Consider the following 20,707-nt stretch of genomic DNA (forward strand, 5'->3'; position numbering starts at 1 on the left):
TTGCTTGGGTGTGTTTACAAGTCAGTTTCCTTTTATGTAGCTTGCTTTTTCATTTGCTGTAATCGATTCTGCAGGCGTGTTAATTATTAAACTAATGCTCTTTTAAAACACGCTTGTTACATTAGTGATTTTGCTTCCTGCTGTGGTCACAGATTTGGGAGTTTTTGGTGTTACAGGAAGTGCTCATAGTTTTTGGATATTTGGACTGGGACCAGTAATTTCTAGAGCCCCTTTTCAGGAAAGTAAAAATAAGATTTGCCGGATGTAAGGGATTCTGAGCTGGATTCACCTTTATTGAATAAGCCAAGTCACTTTCCCATTCTAAAAACAAGTAAGTCCACCTAACAAAAAAGAGGCTGCCATAAAATAGAATATAAATTTCTAAACTTGTTTTTAGTCCTTTATTTTAGTATTATAAAGCAGGAGGCACTTCCAGTTTACAATGTTGCTCCATACACCGTTGGGAGAATGGTAAATGAAGAAAGGCTGCAGGCTCCAGGGAGTCCTGCCTTAAGAGTTTCACATCTTGTGGCACCAGTTAAGGGATCTGAGTTTAAGTTGCTGGTGTACTCTTTATAAGGCTAATTTCCCATACATTGCTTTCTATTAATAACTCTTTCAACCAACTGCCAATCAGAAAATCTTTAAATCTACCTATGACTCAGAAGCCCCTGCTTTGAGTTGTCCCACCTTTCTGGACAAAACCAATGTACATCTTAAGGTTTATTGATTGATGTCTCATGTCTCCCCAAAATGTTTAAAACAAAGCTGTGCCCCAACCACCTTGAGCACGTGTTGTCAGGACCTCTTGAGGTTGTGGGACTGGTGCATCCTTAATCCCAACAGGATAAACTCAATTGGTTGAGACTTGTCTCAGATATTTTTTTGTTCACAGTTGCTTACTTAATGATTTTATTGTTGAATTTGTGTCTTGTACCTGAAGCCCAATGGGACAAAGGCTTGGCTCCCATGTGGTGCTGCTTCCCTTCTCCTTCCACCACCTGCGTCCCTGGAAGGGGTTCTTAGTCCCAGCCTGGTGGGAGCTTGGGAGGGGATGAAGGAAGTTGGGGCATTCACAGCTGCGACTCCTGTGAGGCTCAACACTTCCCTGATGGGTATTCTGGTGCATTAGTTAGAAGTATAGCATTAGATAGAAATAAAACCCACCATGGCATGTCAAGAGAGAATCATGGAAGAAAGGAAAAACCTTTTTTACTCTGTGTCTCGAACAAGGGGCCTGGATTTTCATTTTGTGCAGAGCCCTGCCAATTATGTAGCTTGGCTGTCTCTTCCCATGCCTATGGTTTTACTGAAGAACCGTACGGAGCTATTTGCCCTCATTAGGGTATGTCAGCATATAAAGAGAAAGATTAATTGCACTTGTCTTTGCTTTTTTGTTTTCACTCCCAGTATTAGCATTTAAAAATAATCATTCTTTTGATATACTAACATTCTTCAATGTTTATTTGGCAATGAAACAAGCCATTAGTTTTGGAATTAAAGGCTAACATGTCAAAAGTCACAAATTTCCCTTTTGGTGCAGAGTTTGGCCATAATACATATACTCACTAAGTGCTTTTTAAAATGGTCTTTCTATTAAGGAGGGTCAAATATTATACAAGTTCACTATTTTTAGGAAAAAACAAATGGAAATATAAGTCAGTTTTGATTAAAAGAATAATGTATAAACTTGAGGCTGGGCGCAGTGGCTCACACCTGTAATCCCAGCACTTTGAGAGGCCAAGGTGGGTGGATCACCTGAGATCAGGAGTTCGAGACCAGCCTGGCCGACACTGTGAAGCCCTGTCTGTACTAAAAAATATAAAAATCAGCTGGGGGTGATGGCGCACACCTATAATCCCAGCTACTCAGGAGGCTGAGGCAGGAGAACTGCTTGAACCTGGGAGGCAGAGATTGCAGTGAGCTGAGATCGTGCCACTGCACTCTAGCCTGGGCAACAGAGCGAGACTCCAGCTCAAAAAAAATTAAAGAAAAAAATTGTTTATTCCTTAAGAGATCAAGTAGTACATAATGAGTAGAGGGGATTTCTATTGATGAAAGACCTGGATAAATAAATATAGTAAGACTGTGCTTTTCAAAAGCATATCAGGTTTACATGAGTTAATTTTAAAAATTATTTTTATACTGGGTTTTACTTTTGTTTTAGACTTCTTTTTCATTGGCTTTCCAGGGAAGAAGGCAATGATTCATGGGAATTTTTGGTTATTCTTTTTTTTTTTTTTTTTGAGACGGAGTCTCGCTCTTGTTACCCAGGCTGGAGTGCAATGGCGCGATCTCGGCTCACCGCAACCTCCGCCTCCTGGGTTCAGGCAATTCTCCTGCCTCAGCCTCCTGAGTAGCTGGGATTACAGGCACGCGCCACCGTGCCCAGCTAATTTTTTTGTATTAATAGAGACGGGGTTTCACAATGTTGACCAGGATGGTCTCGATCTCTCGACCTCGTGATCCACCCGCCTCGGCCTCCCAAAGTGCTGGGATTACAGGCTTGAGCCACCGCGCCCGGCCGGTTATTCTTGATTATTAGGTAATTGGGCAATATTTTTTCTTTCCCTTTTTATATATATGTATATTTTATTCAATCAACTAAGCAATGCCCCATTTTACAGATGAGGAAAAGAAAGCTTAGAGAAGGCAAGTGCCCTGCCCAGGGTCCCAGGTAGCAAGGTCGGTAGAAAGATATGGAGGCAGGTAGTCAAGGCAATCACTCAGCCTGTACAGGACTGATTTAAGGGCTGGCAGGATGGCTTCTGTAGATGCTCAAGGTGTGTAGAATTCACTTTCTATTTCTTAGTGACCTGAAATCTGCTCTTTTACTCAATGTGAGCACCTTCTCTTTTCAAATCTCTCTCCCTGCCTCTTCCTCAATCGCCCATTTAGGGAATAGCTATGGTTACCCTGAAAGGGGAAGGGGAAGTTGCTTTGGGAGCTTTCTGCTTACAGTAGTTCTCTTTAATTCACAGGGGATCTTTCCCAAGACTCTCAGTGGATGCCTGAAATTGCAGATAGCACTGAACCCTATAGATACCCTCTTTTTTCCTATACATACATATCTATGGTGAAGATTGATTTATAAATTAGGCATAGTAAGAGATTAACAACAATAATAACAAAATAGAACAATTATAACAATAAGCCAGCATCACCACTCTTGGGCTTAAAGCCATTATTAAGTAAAATAAAGATCAGTTGAACACAACCACTGCAATACTTGGACAGTCAATTTGATAATTGAGACAGCTACTAAATGACTAAGGGGCAGGTGGCATAGACAGTGTGGAAATGCTGGGCAAAAAAAGGATTCCCATCCCTGGAAGGATGGGGGAAGACAGCCTGAGATTTCATCATGCTACTCAGAAAGGCATGCAATTTAGAACTTAATGAATTGTGTATTTCTGGGAATTTTTACTTAATGTTTTTGGTTGACCGTGGGTAACTGAACCCACAGATAGAGGGGACTCCTGTGCTTGTAGTGGAACACTGGCTGGCTGCACAGCTGACCTTGGCAGCCCTGGACCCTGGGACAGTCCATCAGCCTCACTGATTTTTCTCCCCTCAGTGGCAATCTGAAGGTAGCGTCACCTCTGGTTTGGATAGCATCTAGTAATTTCATTGTGGATTGTTTAGTTCACTGGCATGGCTGGAGGGGATGGCAGTAGAAGCATCTGTCAGAAGCAAGGCAGAAGTGAGAGAACCCAATCGGAAGTACAAGGACCATTTGCCAATGCCCTGCTGCCAAGAAACCTGGTCTCCCAGGGTAGTTGGGCTGTTGACTGTGAGGATAACTAAGATTAATGTGACTTCTGGACCCCAGGAGCGTCTCTTTCCCTACAATCCATGTGCCCCATTCCTATCCTGATTTTTGAAGTTTTGTAATTAGACATTTTTACTTACTGCTCCTTATCTTAAAAATCAATGGTGGATTAGCCAATTAAAAAAATAAGAAAAGTTTTCTTTTAATGTAAAGATTCAGACTCCTGTGGTATAATATAAATCATACCACAAAAGTCTGAATCTTTACATTAAAAGAAGACTTTACATGTGTAGTATAATACAAATTAGTTGCTTACAGATTTTTTTTAAAATCTGTAAGTTATGTGTAATTTCAAAAAATAACATTATATTTTGAGTTACACACAGAAGCAACTGTGGAATGCCATAGTTTTGTAGCTTTGGTATCTATTAGTGCTTCAGGTCTTTTTTATTTTATTTTATATATATAAATTTTATTGCATTTTAGGTTTTGGGGTACATGTGAAGAACATGCAAGATTGTTGCATAGGTACATACATGGCAATGTGGTTTGCTGCCTTCCTCCCCATCACCTGTATTTGGCATTTCTCCCCATGTTATCCCTCCCCACCCCCCACTGTCCTTCCCCTCATTGCCCCCCACAGACCTCAGTGTGTGATGCTCCCCTCCCTGTGTCTGTGTGTTCTCATTGTTCAACACCCACCTATGAGTGAGAACATGCAGTGTTTGATTTTCTGTTGTTATGTCAGTTTGCTGAGAATGATGGTTTCCAGGTTCATCCACGTCCTTACAAAGGACACGAATTAATCATTTTTGATGGCTGCATAGTATTCCATGGTGTATATGTGCCATATTTTCCCTGTCCAGTCTACCATTGATGGGCATTTGGGCTGGTTCCAAGTCTTTGTTATTGTAAACAGTGCTGCAATGAACATTCGTGTGCATGTGTTCTTATAATAGAACAATTTATAATCCTTTGGATATATACCCAGTAATGGGATTGCTGGATCAAATGGAATTTCTATTTCTAGGTCCTTGAGGAATCACCACACTGTCTTCCACAATGGTTGAACTAATTTGCACTCCCACCAACAGTGTAAAAGTGTTCCTATTTCTCCACATCCTCTCCAGCATCTGTTGTCTCCAGATTTTTTAATGATCGCCATTCAAACTGGTGTGAGATGGTATCTCAATGTAGTTTTGATTTGCATTTCTCTAATGACCAGTGATGATGAGCATTTTTTCATATGTTTGTTGGCCTCATATATGTCTTCTTTTGTGAAGTGTCTGTTCATATACCCTTCACCCACTTTTGAATGGGCTTGTTTTTTTCTTGTAAATCTGTTTTAGTTCTTTGTAGATTCTGGATATTAGCCCTTTGTCAGATGGGTAGATTGCAAAAATTTTTTCCCATTCTGTTGGTTGCTGATTCCCTCTAATGATTGTTTCTTTTGCTGTGCAGAAGCTCTGGAGTTTAATTAGTTCCCATTTGTCTATTTTGGCTTTTGTTGCCCACACTTTTGGTGTTTTAGTCATGAAGTCCTTGCCTACGGCTATGTCCTGAATGGTTTTGCCTAGATTTTCTTCTAGGGTTTTTATGGTGTTAGGTCTTATGTTTAAGTCTTTAATCCATCTGGAGTTAATTTTCGTGTAAGGTGTGAGGAAGGGGTCCAGTTTCTGCTTTCTGCACATGGCTAGCCAGTTTTCCCAACACCATTTATTAAACAAAATAGAACAATTATAACAATAATTGTTCTATCATTAAACAATCCTTTCCCCATTGCTTGTTTTTGTCAGGTTTGTCAAAGATCAGATGGTTGTCGATGTCTGGCATTACCTTCGAGACCTCCGTTCTGTTCCATTGGTCTATATCTCTGTTTTAGTACCAGTACCATGCTGTTTTGATTACTGTTGCCTTGTAGTATAGTTTGAAATCAGGTAGCATGATGCTTCCAGCTTTGTTTTTTTTCCTTAGGATTGTCTTGGCTATACAGGTTATTTTTTTGGTTCCATATGAAATTTAAAGTAGTTTTTTCTAGTTTTGTGGGGAAAGCCAATGGTAGCTTGATGGGAATAGCATTGAATCTATAAATTACTTTGGGCAGTATGGCCATTTTCACGACATTGATTCTTTCAATCCATGAGCATGGAATCTTTTTCCATTTGTTTGTATCTTCTCTTATTTCCTTGAGCAGTGGTTTGTAGTTCTCTCTGACTAATGGAACAGAACACAGGCCTCAGAATTGACACCACACATCTGCCACCATCTGATTTTTGACAAACCTGACAAAAACAAGCAATGGAGAAAGGATTTCCTATTTAATAAATGGTGCTGGGAAAACTGGCTAGCCATATGCAGAAAACAAAAACTGGACCCCTTCCTTACACCTTATATAAAAATTAACTCAAGATGGATTAAAGACTTAAACAGGAAACCTAAAAGCATAAAAGCCCTAGAAGAAAACATAGGCAATACCATTCAGGACATAGGCATGGGCAAAGACTTCATGACTAAAACACCAAAAGTAATTGCAACAAAAGCCAAAACTGACAAATGGGATCTAATTAAACTAAAGAGCTTCTGCTCAGCAAAAGAAACTATCATCAGAGTGAAAAAGCAACCTACAGAATGGGAGAAAAATTTTCCAGAATCTACAAGGAACTTAAACAATGTATAAGAAAAAGCAAACAACACCGTTAAAAAGTGGGCAAAAGATACAAACAGAAACTTCTCAAAGAAGACATTTATGCGGCCAATAAACATAAAAAAAAAAGCTCATTATCACTAGTCATTAGAGAAATAGAAATCAAAACCACGATGAGATACCATCTCACACCAGATAGAATGGCAATCGTTAAAAAGTCAGGAGGCAACAGATGCTGGCAAGGATGCAGAGAAATAGGAACACTTTTACATTGTTGGTAGGAGGGTAAATTAGTTCAACCATTGTGGAAGACAGTGTGGTGATTCCTCAAGGATCCAGAACAAGAAATACTATTTGACCCAGAAATTCCATTACTGGGCATATACCCAAAGGGTTATAAATCATTCTACTATAAAGACACATGCACACGTATGTTTATTGCAGCACTATTCACAATAGCAAAGACTTGGAACCAACCCAAATGCCCATCAATGATAGACTGGATAAAGAAAATGTGGCATGTATAAACCATGAAATACTATGCAGCCATAGAAAAGAATGAGTTCATGTCCTTTGCAGGAACATGGATGAAGCTGGAAACCATCATCCTCAGCAAACTAACACAGGAACAGAAAATCAAACACTACATGTTCTCACTCAGAAGTGGGAGTTGAACAATGAGAACACATGGGCACAAGGAGGGGAACATCACACACCAGGGCCTGTCAGGGGGTGGGGGGCAAAGAGAGGGAAAGCATTAGGACAAATACCTAATGCATGCGGGGCTTAAAACCTAGATGATGGGTTGATTGCTGTAGCAAACCACCATGGCACATGTATACCTATGTAACAAACCTGCACGTTCAGCACATGTATCCCAGAACTTAAAGTAAAATAATAAAATAAAAAGAAAACCAGTACTGAGGTTATTAAAATCATTAAAAATAGAACTGCAATATGATCCAGGCATCCCCCTACTGGGCATAGATATCAGTGTATGTATGGAAATGAAATCAGTATGTGAAAGAGACATCTGTACCCCCTGTTCATTGCAGCATTATGCATAATAGCTAAGATGTGGAACCCAGCTAAGTGCCTGTTAGTTCAGGAATGGATAAAGAAAATGTGGTATACATACACACTGGAATATTCTTCAACCTTTAAAAAGAAAGAAATCTTCCCATTTGCAACAACATGGATGAACCTGAAGACAATTAAACTAAATAAGCCAGACACAAGAAAGACAAATACTGCACGATCTCATTTATGTATGGAATCTTAAAAAAGTCAAACTCCTAGAAACAGACAGTCAAAAGGTGGTTACCAGGGGTCAGGAGGGGGCCGGAGCGGGTGGGAGATGTTGGTTAAACAGTACAAAGTTTCAGTTGTAAGATGAATACATTCTGGTGATTTAAAGTATAGCATGGTGACTGTAGTTAATATTAATGTATTATACACTTGAAATTTGCTGAGAGAGTAGGTCTTAAGTATTACCAACACACACACACAAACCACGTGAGTTGATGGATGCATTAATTAGCTTGATTGTAGCACTCATTTCACAATGTATCTGTGTACAAAAACATCAAGTTATACACCTTAAATACATACAGCTTTTGTTGATCATACCTCAATAAGCTTGGAAAAATAATGTCTATGTATGAATGATTGACTGTCAAAGCATGCAGTGTTCCTGGTGATGTTCCGAACCCTGGAATGATACAAAAGAACCAGAAAACCCTGTGTGTGCCCCAAGGAGGTTGAGACTGTCGACAGGTTACACAGCTACCAGGCCAGGGAACTTAGAATGTGGCTGAGCCCTGTCTGTATGATTCCTCAAGATTCCATTCTTGCACAGGTTTTATTATGCCACATAAGTAGTTATTTGTGCAAACTACCTCCTTTTTATTGCCTAAGACAAAAAAAAAGTTTTCAATGACACAAACACACTGTAAACATATTGTGGGAAATTTGAGAAATAGAGACAAGGAAAAAAATCATCGCAGTCTCATTCTCCCGCGCAGATTCCCCCACTGTTTACCTTTGATTGCTATCATTTGCTCACTCACTCTGCACGTACACATGGAGCACCTGCTGTGTCCCATGCATTGTTCCAGGCACTGTGAGGGACTATGACAATGAATAGGACAAAGGAGATCCCTGCTCTCATAGGACTCACAGTGCAGAGGGGGAGCAAGGAACAGACATGCAAAGAACTTTCAGATGATCGTGCTGTTCCGTGCGGGGAATTTAAGCAGGATGCTGTGGCAGTGTGTGACTGGGTGCCAGCTGGTGATCAGGAAATCTGCAGGCCTCCCTGAGAAGGGGTCGTTAGAGCTGAGACCTGATTGATAAGGGGCTGCCAGCTAGGAGCTGTGGAGTGGTGGGGAAGAGCATTGCAGGCAGAGAGCTCCTAAGGTAGGAGCTAAGGCCCACGTGGTAGGAGCTGGCCGGGTGAAGAGGAGAGCAGTGAGGTGAAGGCTGAGCAGTCCCTCAATGAGAGGCAGCACCTTATAGGCTGACCATGACCTTGCAGGCTGTAGTCAGGAATTGGGATCTAATTTGAATATTTAAATCATTTGTCTTCTGAGTGGAGAAATGATTATGGGAAGGCTGAAGAGGAAGCAGAGAAAACCAAGAGGTTATTGCATTAGCCCAGGTGAGAAACGAAGGACTACTGTTTCCAGTCCTTTAAAGAAAAAAGAGTTTTTGCCAGGCGCAGTGGGCTCATGCCTGTAATCTCAGCACTGGGGCCAAGGAGGGTGGATCATGAGGTCAGGAGTCCCAGACCAGCCTGGCCAACGTGGTGAAACCCCGTTTCTACTGAAAATACAAAAATTAGCCGGGCATGGTGGCGGGTGCCTGTAGTCCCAGCTACTCGGGAGGCTGAGGCAGGAGAATCGCTTGAACCTGGGAGGTGGAGGTTGCAGTGAGCCGAGACCACACCATTGCGCTCCAGCCTGGGTGACAGAGCAAGACTCTGTCTCAAAAAAAAAAAAACCAGAAAAAGAAAAAAGGAAGTTTTTACAATGTTATGTACATATATAGATTTAATACAGTTTTGAATGGGGTTATGGTCTACATATCATATTTAGTCCACTATTCAACTTACTATTTGTACTATGTACACGATTCTATGTCATTAGGTAATCTTCAATGGCATCGTTAAAAATGGTGATCACTGTATCAATATTTAACCATGAAACATGCTAGTCTTGTACACTGATTTGTGAATCTCTCAGGCTGTTTACAAAAAGACATCCAAGGGATGCCAAAGAGAAGGTGCTGGGCCCTCAGGGCCCCATGAGACTCTTAGACCAAGGAATGAACGAGTGGATTTAAAGTAGATTCTCAATGACGATGTCCATCATAATGTGCTCACAGTAATAGTCAATGCTGATTGAGTGATGACCATGTCAGGCTGTGTTCTGAGTGCTTTGCACATGTTCACTTGTGAGGAAGATGCTATTATTCTCATCTTTATTTTACAGACGAGGAAGCTTGGGCACCAGGCATTTAGTAATTCTGTTTGAGGCACTTTTCTAATCAGTCCCTCTATTGATCTAAAATGGAAGTTACTGGGTTATTAGGACCATGGGATTCCCATAAGTACTGATAAAAGCATTTGTTAGAGACAACGGGCTTTAGCCAAGTGAATTACAACCATTTACTCCAATCTCCAGACGTCCTGAAGTTGTGACAGGTGGGCCAGCACAGCACAGCCAATCTCTGGATGAATTTCACAAGGAGAGAGCAAAACCCCTTATACCTCTAATTGGAGGAAACCACAGAACAAAACAAGCACTAGGGAATACCAGATCATGGGGGCTCCTGGGTACCCATTGGCTGTGAGATGACTGAAGGTGGTACCTCAACTCCTCATCCGCCAGTCAAGCATCCTTTGAAGCAGGATCACCTACTTTAAAAACTCATTTTCAAGAAATCTCCTAAGAGTCTGCTGTCCCACCTAAAGAGGTGTACCAAATGTGGCTGATAAAGCAGTCATTAAATCAGCCATGAATGTGATCCAGCCATGATGGCTTGTGCCTGTAATCCCAGCCACTCAGGAGGCTGAGGCAGGAGGATGACTTGAGGCTAGGAATTTGAGACCGGCTTAGGGCAACACAGCCAGACGTCATCTCTTCAAAAAAAAAAAAAAAGTGATCATTGGTAATTTTTGCAATACTGAGAGATTGGTCAGTCTTTGGGCATCATTTAAGAGCAGGCGAGTGAGTGCAAAGCTTCAGAAACTTGAGCCCTTCGGAGCCTGCTGCCTTCTGATCTCCCTTAGCTCAGCGCTTTCATTGTTTCTGCCCCACAAACGTGCATGTGACGCAAAAGGCAACAGAAAGGCAGCTGAGTTTCACCTGTGGAGAGACAAACCTTCAAACATTTTTAGTTTGATAGAAGATTTTTCCAATGTGAAAGGTGGTCTTGGAGACACAGTACATGCTCGGATTTCATCCTAGAGACATTAAAATCAAGATAGAAAAATCAATGAGCCTGCCAGTTCAGCAAAGGTGATAACATTGATTTCATGCCTAGAGAAACTGAATGATCAGGTTGTAAATCCATGGTTTCTTTTGTGTTTCTCAAAAAGACCAAGTGTCTCAGAGGAGACGTTTTTATTGTATTTTACGAGCATTTAACACTAAAAGGAGCTAAAATGGAACTCCACCATTGGAACACTATGTAACCAGATGGAACAAGTCAGTTCTCACAGTGTTTTGCTCTTTCATTGTGAGACTCATCCTAGGATGGGCTGTGCTATGCTGGCTGCAGATACTGTTCAGGGAGCTCCTTTACTAGGGTTTGACTCCCGTGGTCCATTGTACTGCACTCATTTGGGAGAAATAACCAGTTCATATGTCAGGGTGAAAGAGTAGACCAGAAAGTGGCAGGCAAAAAGAGGCGATGGGTAAGAGTGGCATTTGTGTCTATTTTTCACATCAGATGGGTAATGTGCAGATGTGGTAACAAGATTGGAGGGAGGCACATCTCACAAGTGCATGCTGAAAACCCAATCATCATGTGTATGAACTACAAAAGGATCATTTATTATTTATCAAGCTCTGAGGACATCATTTTAAATAACCCCTCCCCCCCGCCCCACAAAGCCTGGTTTTCCTGAAAGGGATCTACAAGGCCAGGCGTGGTGGCTCATGCCTGTAATCCCAGCACTTCGGGAGGCCAAGGCGGAAGGATCACGAGGTCAGGAGTTCAAGACCAGCCTTGCCAACATGGTGAAACCTGTCTCTACTAAAAATACAAAAGTTAGCTGGGCATGGTGGTGTGTGTCCATAATCCCAGCTACTTGGAAGGCTGAGGCAGGAGAATTGCTTGAATGGGGACCCGGGAGGCTGAGGTTGCAGTGAGCTGAGATCACGCTATTACACTCCAGCCTGGGCTACAGAGTGAGACTCTGTCTCAAAAAAAAAAAAAAAAAAAGGAAGGGATCTATAGGCCTGCCCTCCACCTCCCCTTGAGCACCCCTGACTCAGCATTTTCTTTTGGCTCAGGGCCACATTCATAGGTGAATGTTTTCCATCCTCCTGGAACACTTGGGATGCTTGAGGTCATCGCGTGGTTAAGCACATATTGGAATTGACAATATAACATGAAATTGGCTTTTTTTAAAATGGGAAAATACTGTGTTCGGAAGCAGCAAATGTAGTTGAGCAGCTCTACTCTTCTTTCCTTCCTTCCTTCCTTTCTTCCTTCCTTCCTTCCTTCATTCCTTCTTCCTTCCATGAGACAGGGTCTTACTCTGTCACCCAGGCTAAAGTGCAGTGGAGCAATCATGGCTCACTGCAGCCTCAAGCTTTCAGGCTCGAGTGATCCTCCCATGTCAGCTTCCTGAGTGGATGGGACCACAGGCGTACCCCACAGTGCCAGACTAAGTTTTTAATTTTTTGTAGAGATGAGGGTATTACAGTATTGCTTAGTCTGGTCTGGAATTCCTGCCCTTAAGCCATCCTCCCACCTTGGCCTCCTGAAGTTTTGGGATTACAGGAGTGAGTCAACTTGTCTGGCCATATACTTCTTTTAACAAAAATTTTTAATATAAATAAAACATATTCATTGGGTCCCTGACTTCTGATTAAAATCAACAAAGGGAAGTCCAATCTCAAAACCTTCCTCTCCCCAAAACCTAACAGTGTGAACAACCAAAGAGGAAGAGTCAGCAAATACCCATCAGCTGCAATAAGGCGAAGGGAAGGGCTGGTTTACAATTACGGGCAGGAAAGGAAAATCCAGACAGCTCCTAAGTCCACCCTCCACAGAAACACTACCTGGGAGAAATGAGTCAGTGAAATCCCAGCAAATTGCACAAATGACTTCCAAACTGCAGAGTGGCAGAAGAGAGAGGGGCTGCTGAGGAAGGAGGCGTACCTAAAACAGGCGCCCCCGGAGGCTGCCATGCACGACTGACCGCGGAGGAGAGGGCTCAGCTGCGCGGGATGCTGCCATTTAAAGATCAAGTGCGGAATTAGGGCTAGCAAAGAGGAGTGACCGGAGATAAACGAGAAAAGCCAGGTGATGTCCCAGAGCCAAGAGAAGAGGATGCACCGTGAAGAATCCATCTGCTGTGACTAGAACTGCCGACTGATTCCACGCTATGAGGATCTAATACTGTTACTGGATCTGGCATATTGGAGGTGAGGAGTCCCAGGCCATGAGAATTTGAATGGAGTCAGATAGGCCAGCTCATGGCATGCAGGCCCCTTGAAAGCCACCTTGACCAGTGGGGTTTCATTGCCATCAATCCACAAGTGCTTGGTGGAGGTATCTCGTGATTGCCCACTGAGGCGTTACGGCAAGCACAGGTGATAGTCATTGCCCTGAACGTGTGGCGGATTGGCCACCTGCAGTACACTACGCACCTGCATCGTATATACCCCTGCAGTTTCTTCTCTCAAAGCTTTCTCAACGTCTCCACCCAAGTCTACCTTCTAGTCTCTCTGTTGCATGAAAAGTCTGAAAATCTAAGATCAAAAGGACATGTCTACAGAGGAGAAGATCTGGAAGCCCACCCCAGGTCGCTGTTTCTGCCAGAGATGACTCTTCTCTCTAGGAATGGCTTCATTTGGTCTTCACATTCTCCTCTCAGCTTCAACCAGGCCCAGCCTGTGAACTCTGTTACTCTGGGTGAGTAATTTGAAGGGCACTCAGGGAACTAAAGGGTCTTCTGAAAGGTGTGGTCGTCTCTGGCAGGTAGAATAAGAGTTGACAGTTAATCCTTTTCCATTTGGTATCAATATTTCTAGTAGTTGTATGTGTTCATTTTGTCAGCTTTCAAAAACATTACATTAATATTTTTAGCCATGTTACAAACATATTGGCAGGATACTTTGTGTAGTGTTCATTTATGTTTCCAGGTTGCTTGGCTGGAAAAGGGGAGTCATCTCCAAGGCCTCTTTTCCTGTTTTTTTTGTGTGACAGACTCTTGCTCTGTCGCCCAGGCTGATGTGCAGTGGTGTGATCTTGGCTCACTACAGCCTCTGTCTTCCAGGTTCAAGCAATTCTTGTGCCTCAGTCTCTGAAGTAGCTGGGATTACAGGCATGAGCCAGCACGCTCAGCTGATTTTTATAATTTTGGTAGAAATGGGGTCTCACCATGTTGGCCAGGTTGGTCTCAAACTCCTGAGCTCAGGTGATCCACCCACCTCTGCCTCCCAAAGTGCTGGGATTACTGGCATGAGCCACCTCGCCCTGCCTCCCTGGTTTTTATTTACACATGCTTTGGGAACTGTATCCTGCACTCAGGGTGGCAAACAAAGCCTCAGAAGGGATCTGGTTGCAGGTCCCCAGCCTTACCTAGCATTCCTCTGCCCCAGGAATCTCACTGGAGTGTCAGGGATGCTGGATATTTGGAACTACAGAGACCAACAGGAGCCTGTTGTCATCAGTCCCTTAAGATGGGCAGAAACACCTTAGCAACTCTAGCACAGATGAGTGACCTAAGGACTGAGAGCCCAGATGTGCCAGTGACTGTCCACTGCAGGACCCCTTTCTTTGTTTTGGCCCCTGGCACCATCCCACTTCTCTGGAGATAAGACGAGAACCCTAAAAATGGCTGAGATGGTTTCCCTCCAGCCCGGGGAAGGTGGGCACCTAGCCAAAATTAATTTGATCTAAATAATGTTTTTAAAATGCATTTTTTTCTGGTGCACTTGAATATGAGGTCAGAGAATAGTCATATTTGTCCCACATTATGTTAATTTGAAGAAGTTAAAGTATGATCAACTCTTAAGTTAAAATCAAAATTCTTTTTCTTTAATATTTTTGATTTGTGTTCACGGAAAAGAACAGCACATAGATGTGGAAGCCACTTCGAATCCCTAACTGCTTTTCCTCCTTAAAGCCCTTTTCCTGTAGATTTTAAACAACTGCAAAACGTGTTTTGGCTTTTTTCCCTACTTTCTCCTGTTGTAAGTTAAAAATCATACATAGGCGCTTTGGAAAACAGTTTGGCAGGTTCTTATAACGTTAAATATACGATTACCATGTGATCCAGCAATCTCATTCCTGGCTATTTACCCAAAAGAAATGAAAACATATGTCCACACAGAGGCCAGTACTTGAATATTCACAGCAACTTGATTCATAATAGACAGAAACTGGAAAAAATCCGAAAGTCCAGTAAATGGAACCCAAATTTGGTTTATCCATACAAAGGAACACTACGCAGCAAACTGAAGGAAGGAATTGTTGATACACGTAACCATACGGATCACTCTCCAAAACACAATGCTGAGTGAAAGAAGCTAGATGCGAAAGACTGCCGACTGTCTGATTCCACTTACATGAAATTCTTTAAAAAGGAAAACTACAGTGATAGAAAGCAGAGTGGTTGCCAGGGCCTTGGGGGAGGGGATTGGCAGCAGAGGGGTCTGAGGGAACGTTTTTGGCTGCTGGAATGTTCCATATTATGATGGTAGTGATGGCAGCAGGACTGCATGCATTTGGCAGAACTCATCAAATTGTTTGCTTAAGATTGGTGAATGTTATTGTCCGTAAGTTATACCTCAAAAGAGCTGACAAAAATCATTAAGGGAGGAATAAAGATGTTGGTCATAAAGGAATTGACCGACTAGTGTCTGAAGGTTTGATAGACCTGGGGAAGGGACTCCCTAGATTGTGAATGCTAATGTTTCTTTAATTTTTTTTTTTTTTTTTTTTTTTTTTAGATGGAGTCTCGCTCTGTTGCCAGGCTGGAGTGCAGTGGTGTGATTTCGGCTCACTGCAACCTCCAACTATCTGGTTCAAGCGATTCTCCTGCCTCAGCCTCCCGAGTAGCTGGGAATACAGGCATGTGCTACCACGTCCAGCTAATTTTTGTATTTTTAGTAGAGACGGGGTTTCACCATGTTGGCCAGGATGGTCTCGATCTCCTGACCTCACGATTCGCCTGCCTCGGCCTCCAAAAGTGCTGGGATTACAGGCGTGAGCCACCGTGCCCAGCCTCTTTAATATTTTTGACTTGTGTATTGCATATCCCCACCCTCCACCCACCCAAACCCCAGTGCTCCAGTCTGAAGGCACCCTCCTCATCTTCTCCAGCACCCCTAGGTTTAGCATTTCTAACTAGTTACTGGGCCCAAGTGCAGCATGAGCTGACCGTGACCCTGCCCCCCCCCCCACCCCCTCCGTCCTCTGTAGTAGGCAAGCTTTCCTTTCACCTCTGTCCTTCACTCTCACAGCTTTACTGCTGATCACGGGCAATCTTTGTCACACTGTATTAGGCAGGGTTCTCCAGAGAAATGGGCCAAATGATCTATTCATCTATCCATCTATTTACCTAGCTTTTCCCATATATATATATATATATATTCCTATCTATCTATCCATCCATCTATCCATCTATCCATCCATCCAGCTATCCATCCATCCAGCTATCCATCCATCCATCTATCCATCCATCCATCTTTGGAAAAAGAAGACAGAAAGATTTTAAGGAATTGGCTGCCATGCTTGTTGGGGCTGGCAAATTTGAAATCTACCACGCATGTTGGCACGTTGAAAATTCAGATAAGAGTTGATATTGCAGCCTTGAGTCCAAAGGCTGGAAACCCAGGCAGAATTTCTGTGCTCCAGTCTAAAGGCAGAATTCCTTCATGGGGGAACCCCAGTTTTTGCTCTTGAGGCCTTCAACTAATTGGAGGAGGTCCAACCTCATCGTTATCGGCTTTACTCAAAGTCTGCCAATTTACATGCTAATCACATCTAAAACCTACCTACAGGGCAACTCCTAGACTTGTGTTTGACTAAGCAACTGAACACCAAGGCTAAGCCAAGATGGCATTGCAATATGGGTATACACACATTCATTAGCTCCTTTATTCCCATTTAAAGGAACTAAAAGTATAGGTTTGGACACTGGCTCTGCCATCAATTTAAGACAGTTACTGTGTCTCTGGTCCCCTATTCCCCAGTATAAGCCAGAAGCAGCAATAGGATTGTTATAAAGATTAAAAGAGTTAATATGGGGCCAGGTGAGGTGGCTCATGCCTGTAATCCCAGCACTTTGGGAGGCTGAGGTGGGTGGATCACTTGAGCTCAGGAGTTCAAGACCAGCCTGGGCAACATAGCGAGACACCATCTCTAGAAAAAATACAAAAAAATTAGCCTGATTTGGTGGTGCACATCTGTAATTCCAGCTATTCAGGAGGCTGAGGTGGGAGGATCACTTCAGTCCCAAGGGTGACGCTGCAGTGAACCGAGATGGCGCCGCGGCACTCCAGCCTGGGTGACAGAGTGAGACCATATCTCAAAAACAGCAACACCCCAAGCCAAACCAGCCCAAACAAAAACAGCAAAGCAAGAATACTCTTAAGCAAGAAGCTTTAAAACATTTTCTTGGCCGGGTGCGGTGGCTCAAGCCTGTAATCCCAGCACTTTGGGAGGCCGAGGCGGGTGGATCACGAGGTCAAGAGATCAAGACCATCCTGGTCAACATGGTGAAACCCCGTCTCCACTAAAAATACAAAAATTAGCTGGGCACGGTGGCGCGTGCCTGTAGTCCCAGCTACTCAGGAGGCTGAGGCAGGAGGATTGCCTGAACCCAGGAGGCAGAGGTTGCGGTGAGCGGAGATCGCGCCATTGCACTCCAGCCTGGGTAACAAGAGCGAAACTCCGTCTAAAAAAAAAAAAAAAAAAAAAAAAAAAACATTTTCTTAAATGCTAGAACTTGATTAAATGTTGATAAGAAAGTAAGTAGAAGCCTTGGGGCATTTGTGTAAATATTTGGGTCTGAAACTCCTGTTTCTTTATCGCATCTAATTTACTTCAAACGTTGGATCCCCATTCCTTTCCTCTGACATCCTGCTGAATCAAGTCATTCACTGGCCATGATTGGGGAATTTTTTGACTCATAAATGCAATTTTGAGACAAACAGAACATTTTATTGAAAATTAGTTAATACATGTAAAATACTTAAACTAGTGCCTGGCATATTGTAATCAGCTTATATGTGCTGGGTGCTCTTCTAGGCTCTTTGAATGTAACACTATTTTATTTTTATTTTTATTGAGTTGGGGCTTCACTCTTGCCCTGGCTGGAATACAGTGCCATGATCATAGCTCACGGCAGCCACAAACTCCTAAGCTCAAGCAATCCGCCCATCTCAGCCTCCCAAGTAGTTGGGACTACAGGTGTGCACTACCACACAGGGCTAATGTTTGTATTCTTTGTAGAGATAGGGTTTCACTGTGTTGCCCAGGCTGGTCTCAAACTCCTAGGCTCAGGTGATCTGACTGCCTTGGCCTCTCAAAGTGCTGGGCTGACAAGCATGTGCCACCGCACCTGGCTGGCTGTTTTTTTTAAATCACTAGCTTGGCAGAAGCCTTAGATTTTTGTCTTTTTGGTAGTATATAAATGGCATTTCTTGTACATTTTGCTTTAAACATGTGTCTGTAGGCTGGTGGAGACCCAGTTACCATGGGTCAAATTTGTATGGGAAAAAGCATTCCAAGATCCAAGCAAATTACTTACAAACAAACTTTGCGCAAATAATCTGACTCTAATTTGATGACTGTCTAAATGCAGACAATATCGTGGTGGTTCAGGGTGGAGGCTTAGGAGCTTTCCAACAGTTGCGAGTGTGACTCCCAGCCCTGCCACTGGCACCAATGTCACCATGGGAAATTCCTTACTTCCCCAAAGCCTCAGTTCCTCAACTCAGTAATAAAAATAATAAAGAATACGTCATAGATTTGTTGTGAGGATTCAACAAATTAAATGGCACATAAAAAGTGCTCAATATGGGTACTAGACTTAGTACCTGGGTGATGAAATAATTTGTATAACAACCCCCTGTAACACGAGAATACCTATATAACAAACCCGCATGTGTACTCCTGGACGTAAAGTAAAAGTTTTTAAAAAAGTGATCAAAAAATGAAATTATTCTGTGCTAGAGATCATCTCATAATATTCATAACATTTCAACTTTTGGTAACAAATATCCTTATATCTTGCTTTACAAGCAAGAAAAGGCATCAGTGATATTAACAATTACACCTCTAAACTCCCTATGCAAATGGATTTATTTACATTTCTCCAAAGAGTATTCTTTTCCATTCAAGGACTTCCTGTATAATCGTCTACTCTCTGGCTTCAGGAAGCACTTCTGAGATCACCAATAGTTTCTGCACTGCCAAATTCAAAGGATCCTTTTCTCCTTTAACTTACTGAGCTTCCTGCACTCTATCTACCCTCCCTTATGTGCTGAGTTTTGTACCGCCCCCCTTAAATTTATGTGTTGGAATCTTAGCCCTCAGTACCTCAGGTTGTGACTATATTTGAAGACATGGTCTTTAAGGAAATAATTGTTGGCTGGCGCGGTGACTCATGCCTGTAATCCCAGCACTTTGGGAGGCTGAGGCAGGCGGATCACGTGAGGTCAGGAGTTCAAGACCAGCTTGGCCAATATGGCGAAACCCCATCTCTACTAAAAATGCAAAAATTAGTCGGGTATGGTGGTACATGCCTGGAATCCCAGCTACTCGGGAGGCTGAGGCACAAGGATCACTTGAACCCAGGAGGGGAGGTTGCAGTGAGCCAAGATTGTGACACCACACTCCAGCCTGGGTAAGAGAGCAAAACTTTGTTTTAGAAAAAAATTAAAATAAAGAGGGAATTGCGTTAAAATGGGTCGTGGGGGTAGGCCCTAATCTGATCTGACTGATGTCCTTATAAGAAGAGGAGGACACATGCATGCAAAGAGGGATGACCATGTGAGGACAGAGGGAGAAGATGCCATCTACAAGCCAAGAAGAGAGACCTTGGAGGGGACCAACCCTGCCCACACCTGGATCTCGGACTTCCAGCCTCCAGCACTGTGAGAAGATAGATTTCCATCTATTTTCTCTACAGAAGGCACCCAGTCTGTGCTGTTTCCCATGGCAGCCCCAGAGAGCTAATCTGGCCTCCTTTTTGAAAGCCACTATGGCCTGGGTTCCCACAGCTCCGCATCCTCTCGGTTCACATCACACTTTTCCAACTGTTCTTTCTGGATGGACTTCCTGTCCTTTGCCCATCCTTAAATATTGGGGATTCTCAGATTGGTGTTCTCTCTCATTCTGTATGCTCTGCCTAGCAGCTGTCACGCACTCTGATGTTTTAACTATGCTGACAACCAATTCCGTGACTTCAGCCCAGCCCTCTCCTCCAAGCGCCGTGTCTATGTGTACAATTGCACAGCTCCCCCTAGTGCTCTCCACCTACTTCTGACTCCACACTGCAAAACTCAGTTATCACCTTCTGTCAAGCCTCTGCCTCCTCATTCTTCTTCCTGCATTAGTTCACGTCACTGTCTTCCTTTTCAATCATGCTAAAGACCTGAGAGCTGGCCAGGTGCAGTGGCTCATGCCTGTAATCCCAGCACTTTCAGAAGCCAAGGTTGGAGGATCACTTGAGCCCAGGAGTTCAAGACCAAACTAGGCAATGTTGCAAGACACGGTCTCTATGAAAAATTAGCCAGGTGTGGTGGTACATGCCTGTAGTCCCAGCGACTGGGGAGGCTGAGGCAGGAGGATCACTTGAGCACAGGAGGTTGAGGCTGCAGTGAGCTGAGATTGCACCACTGCACTCCAGCCTGGGCGACAGAGTGAGACTCTGTCTCAAAGAAAAAAAAAAAAGGATCTGAGAACCATTCTCGATTCCCCGCTTTCCATTACCATTATAGATTACCTCCTAAGTATCTTGTACAGGTTGAATATCCTTAATTTGAAAATCTGAAATCTGAAATACCCCGAATTCCAAAACTTTTTGAGCCCTGACATGCTCT

At 43.1% G+C, this 20,707-nt stretch overlaps 1 protein-coding gene and 1 non-coding gene across 2 annotated transcripts in view; both read right to left on the reverse strand.

The window, feature by feature from the left end:
• Positions 1-9,307: 9,307 nt before the first annotated feature.
• Positions 9,308-20,707, reverse strand: part of BLOC1S5 (biogenesis of lysosomal organelles complex 1 subunit 5) — a 479,535-nt gene continuing 468,135 nt past the window's right edge. Inside the window, exon 5 of the mRNA XM_064362968.1 lies at positions 9,308-9,326. The gene's annotated coding sequence lies outside the window, so the exon portion shown is untranslated. The remainder of the gene's footprint in view (positions 9,327-20,707) is intronic.
• Positions 11,364-11,468, reverse strand: LOC135269295 (small nucleolar RNA U13). The gene has a single exon (XR_010337613.1). It is a non-coding gene; the product is annotated as a small nucleolar RNA U13 (small nucleolar RNA).

Source organism: Aotus nancymaae, unplaced genomic scaffold (genome assembly GCF_030222135.1).
Source record: "Aotus nancymaae isolate 86718 unplaced genomic scaffold, 86718_ANA_hifiasm-v0.15.2.pri h1tg000051l, whole genome shotgun sequence".
Lineage (NCBI taxonomy): Eukaryota > Metazoa > Chordata > Mammalia > Primates > Aotidae > Aotus > Aotus nancymaae.